Source organism: Scyliorhinus canicula, chromosome 26 (assembly GCF_902713615.1).
Source record: "Scyliorhinus canicula chromosome 26, sScyCan1.1, whole genome shotgun sequence".
Taxonomy (NCBI): Eukaryota; Metazoa; Chordata; class Chondrichthyes; order Carcharhiniformes; family Scyliorhinidae; genus Scyliorhinus; species Scyliorhinus canicula.
This window is the reverse complement of record NC_052171.1, coordinates 19,473,268-19,493,409: the sequence shown is the minus strand read 5'-3', so window position 1 is coordinate 19,493,409 and position 20,142 is coordinate 19,473,268.

Here is a 20,142-nt window from a genome sequence, read left to right as displayed (position 1 = left end):
TGCGAGCAGGAAGGAGGGAAGATTTTCCCTGTCTATCCTGTTACCTTGTTAACAGCTCCTTTCTTCCTGCCATGCGTTGTGGTGCCGGCTGCTGTGTGGATCTCTCACCCCCCCTCACTCACTCACTCAGCTCCCCACTCCAGCTCTGAACAAAAGCTGTGTGAACACGGCGCCCCGTTCCTGCTGAGGGGAGCAACTGTGTCCATTTCAGCTGATTGACGGGCCGGGCGGCCAATCAGCGGCGGCGCCGGCTCCTTGGCAACATTCTGAAAGTAACAAAGGGGCGGGCCGACCAATGGGCGGGCTGGGCTGGGCTGGGGGCGGGACCTGGCTGCAGACAATGACAGAGGGGGGATGTGTTCCGATTTAAAGACACACACACACACACCCCTCACCCAGAGACTCTCACTCAACTGGACAGGCAGCCTACACACACAAAACAAAATTGCAGAAGGGCACCTTCATCTTGTTCCTGTGAGATATCAAGAGGGCAAGTGAGGGGCAAAGAGGAAAGGGCAGGCAAGTCTCCCCTCAGCCCTTCAAATCCAAACAGTTCCCACCCACACAAAGCAAGACACTCCACGCCCTCCCCCCCCCCCCCCCTCCCCCTCTCGGGGGAGTATATAGAGACTCTTGCCCATCTGTCAAACCATCTGTGCCAGTGGCAGACTGGCACGAGCGTCAAGCACAGTCTACATTAGTTTCGCAGGGATTCATCGGCCAAAAGAGAATAAGACATGGGGGCAGGTGAAATGAAAAATTTGAAATGAAAATCGCTTATTGTCACGAGTAGGCTTCAAATGAAGTTACTGTGAAAAGCCCCTCGTCGCCACATTCTGGCGCCTGTTCGTGGAGGCTGGTACGGGAATTGAACCCGTGCTGCTGGCCTGCCTTGGTCTGCTTTAAAAGCCAGCGATTTATCCCTGTGCTAGATTGAGGCCATTCAGCCCATCGGGTCTGCTCCGCCATTCAATCGTGGTTAATATGTATCCCATCCCCATTCTCCAGCCTTCTCCCCATAACCCCTGATCCCCCCTATTAATCCCCTTATCAAGGCCAAGTTCCTGGTTTTTGCTCCTGAACTTGTGGCTGCTGTCAGCGCAGGAGATTGGCAGAAGGAGCAGACGGAAGGGGCAAAGGTCTTATTGTGCCCCCCCTGCCCCCCACACTCTCTCAGTTCCTGCCCTCGAGTACCCAACTCTGAATCAGCCCCTGAACAGACCTGTCTTTACACTTTGAATTCGACTCGGAGAAGGAAGGCGATTGCAGGTTCCTGCCGACATTGTGAGCCGGCCGAGGGATCATGGTGAGAATTTGGTGCTTCTGACTGACAGCCGCTTCCCTTTTCCCTCATCTCTTCCCCATTCTGGACAAAAGCTACCGTGGAACAAATTCCCTGCACCTCGCCTGTCACCAAATTCACTTTCAGTGAGTTTGTGCATCAAAGAGGCAACATTGTGTTTGACCCCCACCATCACCCAGTCCAAAGCCTCTATTACTATAACCAGAAATGCCAGAAGACAGTCAAGCCGCCATTGTCCCAGTGCTGATTTAACGCGAGGATCACCACACCTCGGGCGAGTGGCAAGATTGAGAAGACGGGGCCTTCATGGACAACCTCAGCCGGCACGGGGAATTGAACCCACGCTGCTGGCCCCGTTTAGCATCAAGAACTGGCCTTACAGCCAACTGAGCTAAACCGACATACAATCAACGATGCACAATAGCAGGAATCCATTTAGTCCACCCTGCCCATTCCAGCTCCAAATCTGTCCCAGTCTTTCCCCTTTGAGACTCGCTGTTCAATCTGCTACCTCCACCCCACGAGGAAGGACATTTCCAATCACAACTCAAAGCCACACATGTTTTTCTACCTGTCACAATCCCTGTCAAAGAAAGGAATCCTCAGGGGAGCATGGTGGCACAGTGGTTAGCACAGTGGTCAGCACAGTGGCTTCCCAGATCCATGCTCCCAGGTTCGATTCCTGGCTTGGGTGATTACCTGTGCGGCGTCTGCACGTTCTCCCCGTGTCTGCGTGGGTTTCCTCCGGGTGCTCCGGTTTCCTCCCATGGTCTGAAAATGTACAGGTTTGGTAGATTAGCCGTGATAAGTTGCCCTTAGTGTCCCAAAAAAGGATAGGTGGGGTTACTGGGTTACGGGGTGGAGGCCTGGGCTTAAGTTGGGGTGCTCTTTCCAAGGGCCGGTACAGTCTCGAATGGCATCCTTCTGCACTGTAAATTCCATTGTATGATTCATAAAGCCAATGGGAAGGAAACCGCTGGACAAGATTCCAGTTTTACAAAAGCCTTCACTGTAACTGGAATCAACATCAATCAAACAAAAGTAACAAACGAGGGGTATTCCAGACAAAGAGGTCAATTTCACTTCAAAAGCCGATGCGATAAAGATGTGCCTCACATAATTCCAAGTGCTTGATTACTTCCCGCACCCATATTAGACCACATGCAATCCCATAGTCTTTCCATCTTAACTTCAGTCTTGTCTGATCTCTTACTTCTCGTTCAATCAATTCAGCCGTTGACATTCACCACATTCCAAAGTGCCCAGGCACGATTGCAACCGGCAAAGTGTGACATGGGTGACAACAGTCCTATTGGCACAGACTCCCCAGGGACTCCCCTGTCTGACCCCTTTAAACATTCAGATGGGTTCTGGCAACACAAACATCAGCTGCATGAGTCTTGTGCAATCCACATTCTAAGCCCTTCCTGTCTTAAGCTCTCTGCTCTTTCCAACTGTGTAACACACACACACTCAGTAACGCAGCCCCTGCACTATTCTCAGACCTGCTTTAACACCAGGATCTGTTAGAAAACTTCCAAAAAGGAACCTGTTCCACCTGTAGGGAATACTGCTTGTTTCCTCTTTATATGAATCTCAACACATCCCCACTGCAATTAGCTTTCTATTTACTCTTTGCTTCTTAGGCGTTCATACCCATAGAAACCTTGGTTCACGTGACTATTTCTCTGGCACCTAATCCCTGCCACGATCAGGAAAGCAATTAACCCTCTTTCAGTATATTCCCCCGCCCACTTTGGTCTCAAGGGAACATTCCTGAAAAGTAACTCCAGGCCTTTCCCTGCATGTGGATCAATCACCTGGAATGTGTCCTTCTGATGAACCTGGTTACCAAGGGAACAGTCTACTCTTTCTCAATCCTTCATGATTTTGAACAGCAGGACTACATTTCCTCTTCACCCTCGATGCTCTGGGGGAAACAGCTCCAGGTTCTCCCCTCTCTCCATGTCCTTGAACTTCCTCGTCCCCGGTACCAATCTGCAGTCTCTCTGTGAGGTTTTGACATTGTGTCTGACCTGTGGCCCCCAGACCTGGACTTGATGCACAGCTGGGGCCCAACCAGTCATCGATGAAGCTTTGGGAAATTGCGTCCCCGCCCAACATCCTCAATGGTCCAGATGTATGTGGGAGAGACGGATGCAGCAACTCCAACCGTAGCAGCACACAACGCATACCTACAGTCAGCATCTCAGCAGTTTGGGATGGGGAGCTGGGACAGAACAGAGACAGGGAACTGGCATTCCCCTAGAGCGCAGGAGACAGAGCGGTGATCTGATCAAGGAAACTTCTCGTCAGAGGGAGTCGACTGGATTACAGAGAAACCCGTCATTCCGGCTGACAGCGTCGGCAGCCGCCCCCAAAGATCCCAAAGCAGGACATGTCGGAGGTACAGCAGCCAGGTACTTTCTCCACAGCAGGACATTCTGAAATCCTCTCCTCCGGAATGCTGTAGATGCTGAGAGTTCACATCGACGAATGGGTCATGGCAGCAGGAGCCGTCCCTGACAAACGGAGTTAAGACTCAGACCAGCCTTGCTCTAGGAGCTGAATGGCCTGTTCCTGTGGTGATGTGCATCACTGTAAATACACAAGGGGTTAATGTAAGTACACGTAGACTAGCTAGACACTAGAGGGAGCACCATAGACATGACACACAGACACTCAACCAATAGATCAGTTAGATAGGACAGACCAATGGGCATTCACAATACACACAGAGGTGACACGACCACAGGGAGGCATTACACCAACCCATATATAAAGGACACCACACACATGATCTTCCTCTTTCCAGTGGAGACACTCAGTGAGTACAGACACAGGGTTGATTCAACATCACACCCACCACGTGGATTGTAGCAGACTGGTTCGTCCGTCTGGGTAGCTATAGTAGGATTAACAGTAGTGTCGAACCCGAGTAATAGAAGTGTAAATAGGTTAATAAACGTGTTGAAGTTATCTCCACGTCTGAACGTTCCTTTGTCAAGTGCACCACAAGGAAGCCGTGTATGCTACGCGTTAGAGCATAACAAGATAGTTCAGACGCCCTGCGTTTAAGATTCTGTCATTTTTAGTACACAGTGCACTGCTTTCTATTGTGCAGCAAGCTTCCAGAGCGCAGTCTCCAGTCATACACAAGTCCACTTATTGGTGTCTGCCTTCGTGGACTTGTACTGTCTAATAATATGGAAAATTGCAGATAGATACAAGGTTTTCATGCTTATTTTTAGAATGGACACTGTGTGTGTCTGTGTGTGTGTCTCTGTGTATCTGTGTGTGTGTATGTCTGTGTGTGTGTCTGGGTATGTGTGTGTGTGTGTGTCTCTCTGTGTGTGTGTCTGTGTGTGTCTCTGTGTATCTGTGTGTGTGTGTCTGTGTGTGTCTCTGTGTATCTGTGTGTGTGTGTGTCTGTGTATCTGTGTGTGTGTATGTGTGTGTATCTGTGTGTGTGTGTGTCTGTGTATCTGTGTGTGTGTCTGTGTGTATCTGTGTGTCTGTGTATATGTGTGTGTGTGTGTCTGTGTGTGTGTCTGTGTATCTGTGTGTTTGTGTCTGTGTGTGTCTGTGTATCTGTGTGTGTGTCTGTGTGTATCTGTGTGTGTGTCTGTGTGTGTCTGTGTATCTGTGTGTGTGTGTCTGTGTATCTGTGTGTGTGCCTGTGTGTATCTGTGTATATGTGTGTGTGTGTTTGTCTGTGTATCTGTGTGTGTGTCTGTGTGTATCTGTGTGTGTGTGTGTGTGTGTGTGTGTGTATCTGTGTATTCGTGTGTGTCTGTGTGTATCTGTGTATATGTGTGTGTGTCTGTGTATCTGTGTGTGTGTGTCTGTGTGTGTCTGTGTATCTGTGTGTGTATGTGTGTGTATCTGTGTATATGTGTGTGTATCTGTGTATCTGTGTGTGTGTGTATGCGTGTGTCTGTGTATCTGTGTGTGTGTCTGTGTGTATCTGTGTATGTGTGTGTATCTGTGTGTGTGTCTGTGTGTATCTGTGTGTGTGTGTGTATCTGTGTGTGTGTCTGTGTGTATCTGTGTATGTGTGTGTCTGTGTGTGTCTGTGTATCTGTGTGTGTATGTGTGTGTATCTGTGTATATGTGTGTGTATCTGTGTATCTGTGTGTGTGTGTATGCGTGTGTCTGTGTATCTGTGTGTGTGTCTGTGTGTATCTGTGTATGTGTGTGTATCTGTGTGTGTGTCTGTGTGTATCTGTGTGTGTGTGTGTATCTGTGTGTGTGTCTGTGTGTATCTGTGTATGTGTGTGTGTGTGTTTGTCTGTGTATCTGTGTGTGTGTGTATGTGTGTGTCTGTGTATCTGTGTGTGTGTCTGTGTGTATCTGTGTGTGTGTGTGTGTGTCTGTGTATCTGTGTGTGTGTCTGTGTGTATCTGTGTGTGTGTGTGTGTCTGTGTATCTGTGTGTGTGTGTGTCTGTGTATCTGTGTGTGTGTGTCTGTGTATCTGTGTGTGTGTCTGTGTGTATCTGTGTGTGTGTCTGTGTGTATCTGTGTGTGTGTGTCTGTGTGTATCTGTGTGTCTGTGTCTGTATGTGTGTCTCTGTGTGCGTGTGTATGTGTGTGTCTGTGTATCTGTGTGTGTGTCTGTGTGTGTCTGTGTATCTGTGTGTGTGTGCATCTGTGTGTCTGTGTCTGTATGCGTGTGAGTGTGTGTGTCACAGTTCACTCAGAGTCCAGGTTGCTGTGACACCATGCCCTTTTCCCTGCACATTATAGCCTGGAGCTGTGGATAGTGATGGCAGAGGCTCCAACATTCTTCCCTCTTCCCGGCGTGAGCAGGACCCTCTCCCCCTCTTACCCGCCTGCCGGTGGCGTGTGTTGGAGGGATTTGCAGGTTGGGGCAGTCAGCCGGCTGGGTCGGGTTATGAAATGAATGTACCCACCCTTGACCAACATGTCCCGGGGTGGCATTCGAGAGGAGAACTGAATGTGATGATGCTGTGTCATTTGGCCGTGACCCTGTGCGTCTGAAGACAGCAGGTACAAGACCAGGAGACAATCTAGACACACTGAGGGGAGACGGTGCTGCCAGTGTTTCGTCCCTGCCCAAACCAAGGTGCAGTGATCTCTATATGTGCATGTACACAAGGGGTTAATGTGTAATCAGTAGCACCACATGGCCACTAGAGGGCCAGATCAACAGGGGTATAAAAGGCAACCCACATTAGGTCTCTCTCTCTCTCTTGGGTGCACTGAGACTAGGGCAATAGCAGACTAGTTCAGACTAGTTCAGACTAGTTCAGACTAGTTCAGACGGCTAGTGGAGTTACGTATAGTTACCGTAGTTAGATCTAGTTAACCTTATCACGAGTATCAAAGTTAAACTCACGCAATTATTGTTATAGTTACTCAATAAACCTTTTGTTATTATGGATGAGTTTGAGTCTTCTTCATCGAGATTCAGAAGACCTCATCACTAACCAAGGATTGAGCAGCACATGTAGCATGGTGCAGCATGGTGCAGACATTAGGGGCAGCAGGGTAGCATGGTGGTTAGCATCAATGCTTCACAGCTCCAGGGTCCCAGGTTCGATTCCCGGCTGGGTCACTGCCTGTGTGGAGTCTGCACGTCCTCCCCCCTGTGTGCGTGGGTTTCCTCCGGGTGCTCCGGTTTCCTCCCACAGTCCAAAGATGTGCGGGTTAGGTGGATTGACCATGCTAAATTGCCCGTAGTGTCCTAAAAAAAAGTAAGGTTAAGGGGGGAGTTGTTGGGTTACGGGTATAGGGTGGATACGTGAGTTTGAGTGGGGTGATCATTGCTCGGCACAACATCGAGGGCCGAAGGGCCTGTTCTGTGCTGTACTGTTCTATGTTCTATGTTACCTCCCACACAGGTAACAAAACACAAGGCTCCGCCTGCCTGTGCTCGGTTAAGGGATCCCGTGGGGCGGGAGGGGGGGGGGGGGGGGGCACTGTATAAAGAGGAGGAGAAACAAGAGAGTTTGTCCAGCATTCTGATCCAGCAGCCCTGCCTTGCCCAACATCTGGGGGAAGGGGCTGGTTTAGCACAGGGCTAAATCGCTGGCTTTGAAAGCACACCAAGGCAGGCCAGCAGCACGGTTCGATTCCCGTACCAGCCTCCCCGAACAGGCGTCGGAATGTGGCGACTAGGGGCTTTTCACAGTAACTTCGTTTGAAGCCTACTCGTGACAATAAGCGATTGTCATTTCATTTCACCTTGGCGTTGCATTGGCCATCGTGACAATGGCTTTGGAGTCCAGTCTCTAACCTCTCCCACTCCTGGTGGAAGATCACTGACCCCCGAAACGTGAACTCTGTTTTCTCCGCTCAGCACGAGAGGGCATGCCAGACCTGGATGTTCTCTTCCAGCAGCCTCTGTTTTGGATTTCTAACCTGCAGCATTTTGATTCCTTTGGATGGTTGTGAGATTTAACAAGATACAAAACTGAGACAAATCTTCCCTTCGACATCAGTTCCATCTCATTACACCCAAGAGCTTCATGCCAGCATCTAAGTACATCATTACGTCAAGATTCAGGGAGATTGTGTAAAGCATAGAGTGGTAAATAGGACTTGGTCAGCAGCAAGCATTAGCGTCAGAATACATGTGACTCTGAGATGTTCTCTAACTCACGCCCATGGACAACAATGGAAGGCTTGTACCTTATAACAGCAAGCAGCACTGTACATCAGCGGAATAAACAACATCGGCCTTTAAAATTAAATCAATAACAGCTTACATAAACCAAAACTCACAGAAGCAGTTAAAGGCAGCTGTCTAAAATGAACAAGATATCCAGAATAGACTCAGCCAGTGAGAGCGAGATCAAGCTGCGTGTTCATCCACGCACAAAGTGCCTGTGTGCATATCATTTCCTACTACACTGTCATCGCAAGCTTAGCAGTAAATCTTATTGCTAACTCCTTCACTTTGTCTCCCAGGTCAGTCAAACAGGCATACAGCTATAGGTAGTGAGAGAGAGAGAGAGTGCCCAAGTGTTGTGGAGTCCAACAGTCCGCTGCCACCATGCACGCTGAGGGTCTCGATGTGGACCCCAAGGGATCTGTCTCTGTGCTCCGCGAGATATTGAGAATGGGAAGTGTTCTGGTTGAACACAATGACATGAAATCTGTTACTGGCAACAACTATACACAGCCCTGCACAGGCCTAGGTCTAGTTTGGATCCTAGGCCCTTGACTTGACCATATGCCTGACTCAGACAGTAGACATGAAGTCTGACCGGTACAGAGTGGCAGACAGGAGTGAAGGTCTACAGTAGGGATCACAGACAGCAGTGAATGTCTCACATGGAAGCTGTACTTTTTAACCTCTAGCATTACCCACAGTGGTTTCACAGTGTATCCTCTACACAGCTTCTTAAAGGTACATGTGTTTGACTGCATTGCCCTGCACATAAAGCCACAACAGGGAGAACCACGGTTTCATTTCGACACTCCAGCCATTGATGTTCTAGGCCATATATGTCAAACTCAAGGCCCGCAGGCCAAATCCAGCCCGCGGTGGAATTATCTTTGGCCCGCGAGATAATATCTAATTACTTTTTTTTTAATTTTAATTTTTTTTTTAAAATTTAGATTAGCCAATTATTTTTTCCAATTAAGGGGCAATTTAGCATGGCCAATCCACCTACCCTGCACATCTTTGGGTAGCGGGGGTGAAACCCACGCAGACACGGGGAGAATGTGCAAACTCCACACGGACAGTGACCCAGAGCCGGGATCGAACCTGGAACCTCGGCGCCGTGAGGCGGTTGTGCTAACCACTAGGCCACCGCGCTGCCCTAATAATATCTAATTACTATTTTTTTTTTTTTTAATTTTTTTATTGGAATTTTTTGCAGAAAATATAACAAAAAGTATAGCAACAAGCAGTAATATGCAACTAACAGCCCCATAACACCCACAACTCCCCCCCAAACCGTAACATCACATGTATCACATTCCCCCACCCCCCCCCCAAACAAGAGAACTTAACCATAAATTAAATTAGATAAATCAAATTTAAATAAAATAAGCTAACATAATCAACGTCCCCCCCCCCCCCCCCCTCCCCACCCCCCCACCCCCCCGGGTTGCTGCTGCTACTGTCCCAGTACCCTATCGTTGAGCCAGAAAGTCGAGGAAAGGTTGCCACCGTTTAAAGAACCCTTGCACCGATCCTCTCAGGGCGAATTTAACCTTCTCAAGCTTAATGAAGCCCGCCATGTCATTGATCCAGGTCTCCACGCTTGGGGGCCTCGCGTCCTTCCACTGTAGCAAAATCCTTCGCCGGGCTACTAGGGACGCAAAGGCCAGCACACCGGCCTCTTTCGCCTCCTGCACTCCCGGCTCTACCCCAACCCCAAATCTAATTACTATTAAAGCGCCTATGGCGTATGATATGGCTGATGCCGAGTTTATTCAGGTATAGTGTGAATCACAAAGTGTTGGCCTGTGGAAAAATGTTTTCATTAGAAATTACTCTGGAAAAGCTCCAGATAAAGCAATAAGAAATAAATGCAACTAATTTTTTTATTTATTTAATATTTAATGTTGTTTTTATAGGCAATAACCTAAGCTTTATTAGTTCCAGGTTCAATAAGTTCATTTCAATAAGTTTTGCAAAAAAACATTGAACCAGTCCCGATTTTTAAATTATGGCCCACGGTGTATTTGAGTTTGACACCCCTGTTCTAGGCAGAGGGAGAAGGCCATTCGGCCCATTGAGCATCTCTGCTGACCCTTGACCTCAAGGCCCTTTATGCTTCAGGACATCCCCAAGTGCTTGACAAACAATGCTGGACTGCTGTAGCATGGTCAGGGTTGTGATGTCGGGATCACTGCAGCCATCCGGTGTTCGCTGTTCGCTGGGAGAACTCCGCCGATCCACTCGGGTTTTCCAATGTCCACCCAAGGGAGGGCCGGACAAGGCCTCCTCCGACAGGCCAGCATCCCCTCGGCCTTCATATCCCTGCTCTCTGGAATGGGAATGTGCAGTCCCGACTGAGAGGTGAGACCCAGCCCCTGAGCCAACGCCGACCACTTTGACCACCAGAAGACCCTTTCCCTCCAGCCCATCTTTGTGTGGAGGTCAAATCGCTGCACTGAGGCAGTAGGAGTGTGATCGACTGCCACTGCATCCTCTTCACTTCCCATCTCCATGTGAAACGTGGTCTCCAGACCACAGACACTCCTCAGATCTCAATTCAAGCCACAGATTGAAACCACATTGCTGAAAGTAGGAATCATCGCCAGCCAGTCTACTCATTACCAAGACCTTACTGCACACTATAATCTCGGCAGGCACGCCTCAGCGCCACTCTGAGGGAAAGACTTTAACTCACTGAATTTGCCCTCTGCAGCCCTCCAGAACTCGGGCAACATCGTTAAGGGGGCTTCGCTTTCCTGGAGGGGTTTATTCCCCTGGTCTTCTTTTCGAGCTGCACTGCCATTGACAAGGTTTAAGCTCCCCCAAAGTCTGACCACAGTCAGAGTGGATCTGAACCACCGACATACGAATATTACCAAGGTGCAGGAATCAGACCAACTTTTTTCAAACCTTTTGTCCCGGGAGCCATTTTTACCAATCGGCCAACCTTCACAACCCACCATTTTCTCTTCCCTTTAATGCGAGAGGTGAGCCTGGGCTTATATTCTTTAGTCTAGAGTCGGGAAGAATGAGAAATTAACCTCATTGAAACAGACATTATTCTCTCAGGACTCGACAGAGCAGATGCAGAATGTGAGTTTTCCTTAGGTGGGTGGTTTACCGCCTGGGGATATACTCTGCAGATTACAATGCGATGGTTTTAGACATTGATGAGGAGGAATTATTTCAATCAAAGAATTGTGAATCTTTTTAACCTCAGAAATTCACCATCAAAGAGAGTTCTGCCGGCTCAGCCTTTGAGCAGATTCAACACAGATGCAGGAAGACTGAATTGAAGTTTGAAGAAAATGATCTTCTCCTGGGTCAGCGCGCTGACGTCAGGAGGAGGCGGTGTTTCTCTCTGGGCTCCGGGCATTCTCACTGCGCAGCACACCCGCATTTGCAAAGCCGGCTGCTGCGGCCGTTGGGCCTGAATTCCCGCGATCGGGAACGTCGCGAAGGATGGCTCCATGACCCTCCCGCGACCCGCAACCCCCACTTTGAAAATGCCTCGACATCAACCTTGCCAAATTCCTCCACACTGCCACTCTCCTAAACCTCACCTACAACAAGGAGAAGTGCGTGTTCAGCACAACCCGCTTAGCCATCCTTGGCTATGTGGTCCAGAACGGAGTTCTGGGTCCCGATCCCAACCGCATGCGCCCCCTCATGGAGCTCCCCCTTCCCCTCTGCCCCAAGGCCCTCAAACGCTGCGTGGGGTTCTTCTCCTACTACGCCCAGTGGGTCCCAAACTATGCGGACAAGGCCCGCCCACTCATTCAGTCCATCCACATTCCCCTTACGGCCGAGGCACAACAGGCCTTCGCCCGTATCAGAGCTGATATAGCCAAGGCCGGGATTCACGCAGTAGACGAGACACTGCCCTTCCAAGTAGAAAGCGACGCATCAGATGTCGCACTTGCCGCCACCCTCAATCAGGAAGGCAGACCCGTGGCATTCATTTTCCCGCACCCTTCATGCCTCAGAAATTAGGCACTCATCCATCGAAAAAGAGGCCCAAGCCATCGTTGAAACTGTGCGACATTGGAGGCATTACCTGGCCGGCAGGAGATTCACTCTCCTCACTGACCAACGGTCGGTAGCCTTCATGTTTAACAACACACAGCAGGGCAAGATCAAAAACGATAAAATCTTGCAGTGGAGAATAGAGCTCTCCATCTATAATTACGAGATTTTGTATCGTCCTGGCAAACTCAACGAGCCCCCAGACGCCCTATCCCGAGGTACATGTGCCAGCGCACAAGTAGACCGACTCTGGGCCCTACACAACAGCCTTTGTCACCCGGGGGTCACACGATTGTACCATCTTGTCAAGGCTCGCAATCTGCCCTACTCCATCGAGGAAGTACGGACAGACACTAGAGACTGCCAGGTCTGTGCGGAGTGCAAGCTACCCTTCTACCGGCCGGACCACGCGTGCCTGGTGAAGGCCTCCTGCCCCTTTGAACGCCTCAGAGTGGATTTCAAAGGGCCCCTCCCCTCCACCGACCGAAACACGTATATTCTCAGTGTGGTCGATGAGTATTCCAGATTCCCCTTCGCCATCCCATGCTCCGATATGACGTCTGCCACCGTCATCAAAGCCCTAAACACAATCTTCGCTCTGTTCGCTTTCCCCGCCTACATCCACAGTGACAGGGGATCCTCATTCACGAGCGATGAGCTGCGTCAGTTCCTGCTCAGCAGGGGTATCGCCTCGAGCAGGACGACCAGCTATAATTCCCGGGGAAACGGGCAGGTAGAGAGGGAGAACAGGACGGTTTGGAGGGCCGTCCAACTGGCCCTACAGTCCAGGAACCTCGCAGCCTCTCGCTGGCAGGAGGTCCTCGCTGATGCACTGCATTCCATCCGGTCACTACTGTGCACCGCTACAAATAACGCACCCCATGAATGTCTTTTTGCCTTCCCCAGGAAGCCCACATCCGGGGTGTCGCTCCAGACTTGGACTCGCAGCTCCAGGACTGGTCCTGCTCCGTAGGCACGTCCGACTCCACAAGGCGGACCCGTTGGTGGATAGGGTGCACTTGCTCCATGCCAACCCCCAGTATGCCTATGTGGTGTAACCCGATGGCCGCCACGGTACTATCTCCCTCAGGGACCTGGCACCAGCAGGTTCCACCCAAACGCACTTCTCTGGCCCAGCGCCTTCCTCCCCTCCCCCGGCGCTCCCAACATTAACCCCACCAGGACCATCCCTCCTTCCCCTGGCCCACGCCAGAGGATGAAGAGGATTACGGCACACTCCCGGAGTCATCCAACATAAGGCCAGCATTGACATCGCCAGCATAGACATCGCCACCACCGCTACGTCGCTCCCAGCGGAACGTCAAGGCACCAGACCGGGTGAATCTCTAACTGGCACCGAACTTCCAAAGGACATTTGTTTTCTTTTCCCTGATAAAAACATTGCACATAAATTCACTACTGTATATAGTTCTCCACCACCCCTGCCGGACTCATTTTTAACAGGGGGTGAATTGGGGCTGGTTTAGCTCACTGGGCTAAATCGCTGGCTTTTAAAGCAGACCAAGCAGGCCAGCAGCACGGTTCGATTCCCATATCAGCCTCCCCGGACAGGCGCCGGAATGTGGCAACTAGGGGCTTTTCACAGTAACTTACTTGAAGCCTACTCGTGACAATAAGCGATTTTCATTTCATTTCATGTGGTAAGCCACTGTTACACCTGTATTAGGTGATGTAAGGTTGGACCTGAACTACAGGTTCGCCGGTAGCCCCTGTCTGCTGGCTCCGCCCAGTTTGAGGAGTATAAATATGCTTGTCCTCTATTCAGCAGCCATTTGGCCAGCTGCTGTAGGAGGCCACACATCTTGCTGCAATAAAGCCACAGTTGTATCCAACCTTAGTCTTTGTACAATTGATCGCGCATCACTTCTGTTGGTCGGAGTCAGGGATGTTTGACTTGGACCAGGATCGTCCAATCAGTCAACGTTTTGGGATGGAAAGGCGGGGCGTCGTGAGGTCGGGCATGTGAGGTGGCCAAGGGAGAGAGTGCGTGGGCAGGATTCCTGATGGCCCAAGGCGACCAGGAAGGCATCCAACTGGAATTGGCAACACCATCAGCCCAGAGGTGGTACCGCCCGGTCGTCAGCTCGAGGATGGCCCAGTTGCGAACCCAAGGGTCCGTGGACTCAGTGAGCTCCTTCTCTGCATCGCTGGAACATTTTGCCATGGTGCAAACAGACGGGGGGGGGGGGGGGGGGGGGGGGCGAGGGGGGGTTATTGAACACATTCCTCATGGAAGGCTCGCAAAGTAGTTCTTCTGTTTGTTTATTGAGAACCACTTATTGCTGCAATCCACACAGAGAGGTGGCTGGATGTGGAAAGTGAGGTCCACGGCAGTAAGGGGGCTGGAGAGGTTGGACAGTTCTCTCAAAGAGCCAGCAGGGGCTTGACGGATCAGATAGCCTCCTTCTGTGCTGTAATATGGGACAGCTTTATGATAACAAAGCAAATTTGCTTTGTGAAAGACATCTTGAGGAGAGGTATGTCTCAGCAGTCAGACAACTACCTAACAAGCTCCGACCCCATCTGTGTGACCTGCTGCAACCTGACAACCCTCCGGGATACCGGCGCTGCACCAGTTCTGGTTCCATGGGCATCTCCAATTTTAATCAGTCTGTCATTGGTGGGCTGTGTCTGCTTTCCCAACACTCAAATTCCCTCTCCCAAACTTTCCAACTCGCCACTTCTCTTTCAGAGATTCCTTACAGCTGACTGCTCTGATTCACCGTCTGGTCATCTTCTCACCTCATCTGACTCCAGGTCCAACTTCACTTCAGAATGCTGCTGCCGAACACCCCTGGACATTTTGGCACGTCAAAGGTGCCACATGAATTCAAACGGTTGTTGTATCAGAGCACGATCGATATAAAATCCCTCACCGTCTCCTCTCTTGATTTTAGTCCAGGTGATTTTTTACAATTCTGCCAGGGACGAGGTGGAGCAGCGACCTTGTGTGCTGTAATGATTCACTAATGCCAGGAATTAACGAGCCATATTGACTTCCCGAACTACGTGAATTTTAGGAAGCGCCCAATTTGATGCACAATGCAACAGGATCCCGGTTTTGGTCAAGTAATGGAGACAGGGATGTCATCGGAACATCAGCGATCAATTCAGAGAGACCCGACCACCTTTTTTCACAGAGGTCCAGGGTTCCACACTTTACACCCAGCTTCCCTTTGAGACCCCGCCCATGGGACCACCCATAGAGAGACAGTACATTCAGAAGAGGTTCTGCTCGACTTGACGTCACTTTCGGGGGCTGTTGACAGTGGCCCTCCCAGGCTCCCTGGCGAGCCCTCCCAGTCACCTTGGCGAGCCCTCCCAGTCACCTTGGCGTGCCCTCCCAGGCTCCCTGGCGAGCCCTCCCAGGCTCCCTGGCGAGCCCTCCCAGGCTCCCTGGCGAGCCCTCCCAGTCACCTTGGCGAGCCCTCCCAGTCACCTTGGCGTGCCCTCCCAGGCTCCCTGGCGAGCCCTCCCAGGCTCCCTGGCGAGCCCTCCCAGGCTCCCTGGCGAGCCCTCCCAGTCACCTTGGCGAGCCCTCCCAGGCTCCCTGGCGAGCCCTCCCAGTCACCTTGGCGAGCCCTCCCAGTCACCTTGGCGAGCCCTCCCAGGCTCCCTGGCGAGCCCTCCCAGGCTCCCTGGCGAGCCCTCCCAGGGACCCTGGCGAGCCCTCCCAGGCTCCCTGGCGAGCCCTCCCAGGGACCCTGGCGAGCCCTCCCAGGCTCCCTGGCGAGCCCTCCCAGGCTCCCTGGCGAGCCCTCCCAGGCTCCCTGGCGAGCCCTCCCAGGCTCCCTGGCGTGCCCTCCCAGGCTCCCTGGCGAGCCCTCCCAGGCTCCCTGGCGTGCCCTCCCAGGCTCCCTGGCGAGCCCTCCCAGGCTCCCTGGCGTGCCCTCCCAGGCTCCCTGGCGAGCCCTCCCAGGCTCCCTGGCGTGCCCTCCCAGGCTCCCTGGCGTGCCCTCCCAGGCTCCCTGGCGAGCCCTCCCAGGGACCCTGGCGAGCCCTCCCAGGCTCCCTGGCGAGCCCTCCCAGGCTCCCTGGCGAGCCCTCCCAGGCGTCCAGTCCCAGGCCTCTGGAGAATTGGACAGCGGCATATTTTAATCAGCTTAATGACTCACTTTAACATGTCAATCTGGATCTGGCCCAGCGAGGGCAAGATCCGAATCGCGACGTCTCGTGAGGAATCAATGACCTGGTTGCGTCACCTTGTCGAGAGTGACGAGGCCGTTCGATCATGCCCAGGGAGAAACTGTTTGCACTCGGAAGAAGGTGAAGAATGGGAGGGCACAGATTTATAGTGATTTACTGAAGGAGCAAAACTGATGTGAGGAAAAAACCCTTTTCACACAGCGAGTGTCTTCGGCGTGGAATTCACCGCCTGCAAGAGTGGTGGAGGCAGATTCAATCGAGGAGGTCAAGAGGAAATCGGATGATTATTTGAACGGAAACACTGTGCAGGGGTACGGGCAAGAGGCAGGGGTTGGCACTGAGTCTCGATGCTCATTCGGAGGGGCGGTGCAGACACGATGGGCCGAATGGTCTCCCTTTCTCTCTCTCTCTCTGTGTGCCGTCGCAATGAAGTGATTCTGCGACTCTCGTGTCACAAATTGGCCAGAGAGGTCAAGGATGGCAGATTCTTTGAGAATCGATCATCGAAATAGACGAGAATCTGAAGGGGCTCGACACGGGAGACCCTGAGGGATTGTTTCCCCAAACTGAGCAATCAGGAACTACCGTGCTGCCCCTCAATGCTTCCGTGCTGCCCCACAATGCTACCGTGCTGCCCCACAATGCTTCCGTGCTGCCCCACAATGCTAACGTGCTGCCCCACAATGCTACCGTGCTGCCCCACAATGCTACCGTGCTACCCCAAGTGGACAAGTGTCTTCACCCAGAGTGTTGTGAATCTTTCCCCGTTGAACATCAAGCATGGCAAGCTGTTTGGAAATGAACTGGAATGAAACAATGCCAGTCCAGGAAAGAGACGCTGCTTTGTCAAACTCAGGGGAGGACACACAATAAAGATATTCCACTCTGGCCAGGTCTCCGAGTCTTTTAAAGTTTGTGAACATTTCAATTTGTGATCTTCTCTCTACCTTTGGATTGACCAGTTTTGGTCCCCTGATCTGTGGAAAGATACAGCGGCATTGGAGGCCGTCCGTAGAAGGTTCACTTGGAGGGATTTTCTGATGAAGAGATGTTGAGCAGGTCAGGCCTACTCATTGGAGTTCAGAAGAATGAGAGGCAACCTAATTGAGACGTATCGGATTCTCAGGGGTGTTTGACAGGGTCAAAGCTGAGAGGATGTTTGCTCTTGTGGGAGAATCCAGGACCAGAGGGCAGAATCGCAGAGTGAGGGGCTCACCCATTTCAGACAGAGATGGGGAGGAATTTCTTCTCTCAGAGGGGAGTGAACCTGTGGAATTCTTCACCGCAGAGAGCGGTAGAGGCCGGGGTGTTCAGTATGTTCAAGGCTGAGTCAGACAGTGAGGGGATCGAGGGGGGTGGCGATAAGGCGGGGAAGTGGAGTTGAGGATTGCCACATCAGGTCACAATCTCATTGAGTGGCGGAGCAGACTCGATGGGCCGAGTGGCCTATTTCTGCTCCTCCGTCTTGGGGTCTGATGGAATTCTCAGAACATTTCTTCCTGCTCTTTTTGCCACTCACCAGCCAGGAATAGGGTTTCTTGTCCTGAAACTTGCTGGAGCAGACCCAGAGGCATATCTGGGAGATTGATGGTGAAGTCAATCATTGTCAAAGAGGAAAGACAGTTTCTACAATTCATTAGAGGGCAGCATGGTAGCATAGTGGTTAGCATCAATGCTTCACAGCTCCAGGGTCCCAGGTTTGGTTCCCGGCTGGGTCACTGCCTGTGCGGAGTCTGCACGTCCTCCCCGTGTGTGCGTGGGTTTCCTCCGGGTGCTCCGGTTTCCTCCCATAGTCCAAAGATGTGCGGGGTTAGGTGGATTGACCACGCTAAATAGCCCGTAGTGTCCTAAAAAGTAAGGTTAAGGGGGAGTTGTTGGGTTACGGGTATAGGGTGGATATGTGGGTTTGAGTAGGGTGATCATTGCTCGGCACAACATGGAGGGCCGAAGGGCCTGTTCTGTGCTGTACTGTTCTATGTTCTAAATTCTAAATCTCCGAATAGAAATGAAGGGAGGTCACTGATGAGGTAAAATACGCTGGGCACAGATCAGACAGCACGGGAAGAGGGTGAGTTTCCGTTTCAGAGGAGAAGGGGAGAGCAAGTGTCTCCAGTCTCTCACTAGTCAGACAGTCTGGTTGGTGAAATTGGAACTGCCGTGAAAGCCAGCCAACTACCTCAGCGACGTGTTGCTTGGCGAGTTTAGAGGGCTCACAAGCTCTTTCTATTGGCAAACAGAAATGTTTTGCAGTAACGGTGAACGCAGACGTCCCATATCAACACAGCTTATCTCATGTCACAACAACCAGCCCACGTCACATCTCCATATCAGGAGAAAGTATCGAGCGGGACAAGGATGGGAGTTGATCTGTAAACACAGACCGGAGTTTCCTGTTCCGCAGAATTCTCCCACCCGGGACAAGGTCCGGTGGTTGGGGTGGGGACAAGGGAGTGCTTGTTATTGTGGAGGGCCTAATTAATTAAGCACCCGGTGGTTTTCGCCTGTTTTCTGTGGTTTGACCGTCAATCCCGCCAACACATCTGGGTGTCATGTTTACCGGGCACCACCAGCCCAGCGCTGAAGAGAGAAGATGGACCTTCAGGAAAAAAAATGGATGTCCTCGACAACGCCGAAGCAGGAAGGTCCATCAGATTGATGCTCCTGCCCCCGAGCCCTTCCACTACTCTGATAGTCCAGGGTTGCTGGCAGCCTCCCCCCCTAACTCCAGAAGCAGACCCAAGCATTCTACAGGTAAGTCCCAAATTCCTCATGCCACGTTGCTCCAGACATGTTCCAGACCTGCTGACATCACGGAGAGCAGGGTGCTGGTGTTGGTGGGTGGGTCGGGGGGGGGGGGGGGGGCGCATGGAGTTCTGAATCCCATGAGCAGGATGCAAACCAGTTCGGCGCCGGCCTCCAGCGGGTTTCCCAGTCTGCCGAGGCAGGGGAAGATCCCACTATCGTTTTGCGCCGTGGGGTGAGCGGTTTCTGTGACACCCCCCTGAATTATCTGTCCCAGGCCCCCTTCAGTCCTCTCCCTGGATCTGTAATGATTTGATTACCTGCAAATGCTCGCATTCCAAGCATTGTCCAGGCATCGGGGCCTCACGGTAGCATGGTGGTTAGCATAAATGCTTCACAGCTCCAGGGTCCCAGGTTCGATTCCCGGCTGGGTCACTGTCTGTGTGGAGTCTGCACGTCCTCCCCGTGTGTGCGTGGGTTTCCTCCGGGTGCTCCGGTTTCCTCCCACAGTCCAAAGATGTGCGGGTTAGGTGGATTGGCCATGCTAAATTGCCCGTAGTGTAAGGTTAATGGGGGGATTGTTGGGTTATGGGTATACGGGTTACGTGGGTTTAAGTAGGGTGATCATTGTTCGGCACAACATCGAGGGCCGAAGGGCCTGTTCTGTGCTGTACTGTTCTATGTTCTATGTTCATCTCTGACTTTGTCTATATAAATGTTTCTGGAACATATCTCGCCATTCACCTGAGGAAGGAGCTGCGCTCCGAAAGCTCGTGTTTGAAACAAACCTGTTGGACTTTAACCTGGTGTTGGAAGACTTCTTACTGTGCCATCAGCAGAGGCATGGGAGAATTCCACCCAACCTCGTTTCCAAACGTTGGGAATAATTTGGCCGCTAAATGTCAGAGAGGATACGACTTGTCTGCCATTGGCTATTGGAGCCATTCCTGGACAAACTGGCACAGAAAGTTGAAGCATTGAGGGGGGAGAGCTCTCACGTCAAGAGAGGAGGAGGAGGCAGCATCAAGGCCCTGGCTCTCACAGACACACAAATACATAATGGACGGCCATTGTTACCAGTGAAGTTCAGAGTTACTCAGTCCTCACACCTTGAGCAATCAGGGAACTGAGGAGAAAGACCCTTGTTTCTGAGTCGTGCTCCATTTTCAGCTCTCCTGACTCGGGCTCACTCACACTGGTACACAGCACTGCACCAGCCTGCAATTGTCAACTGTGATGTTTGTCAGTGGATAGAACTAACAG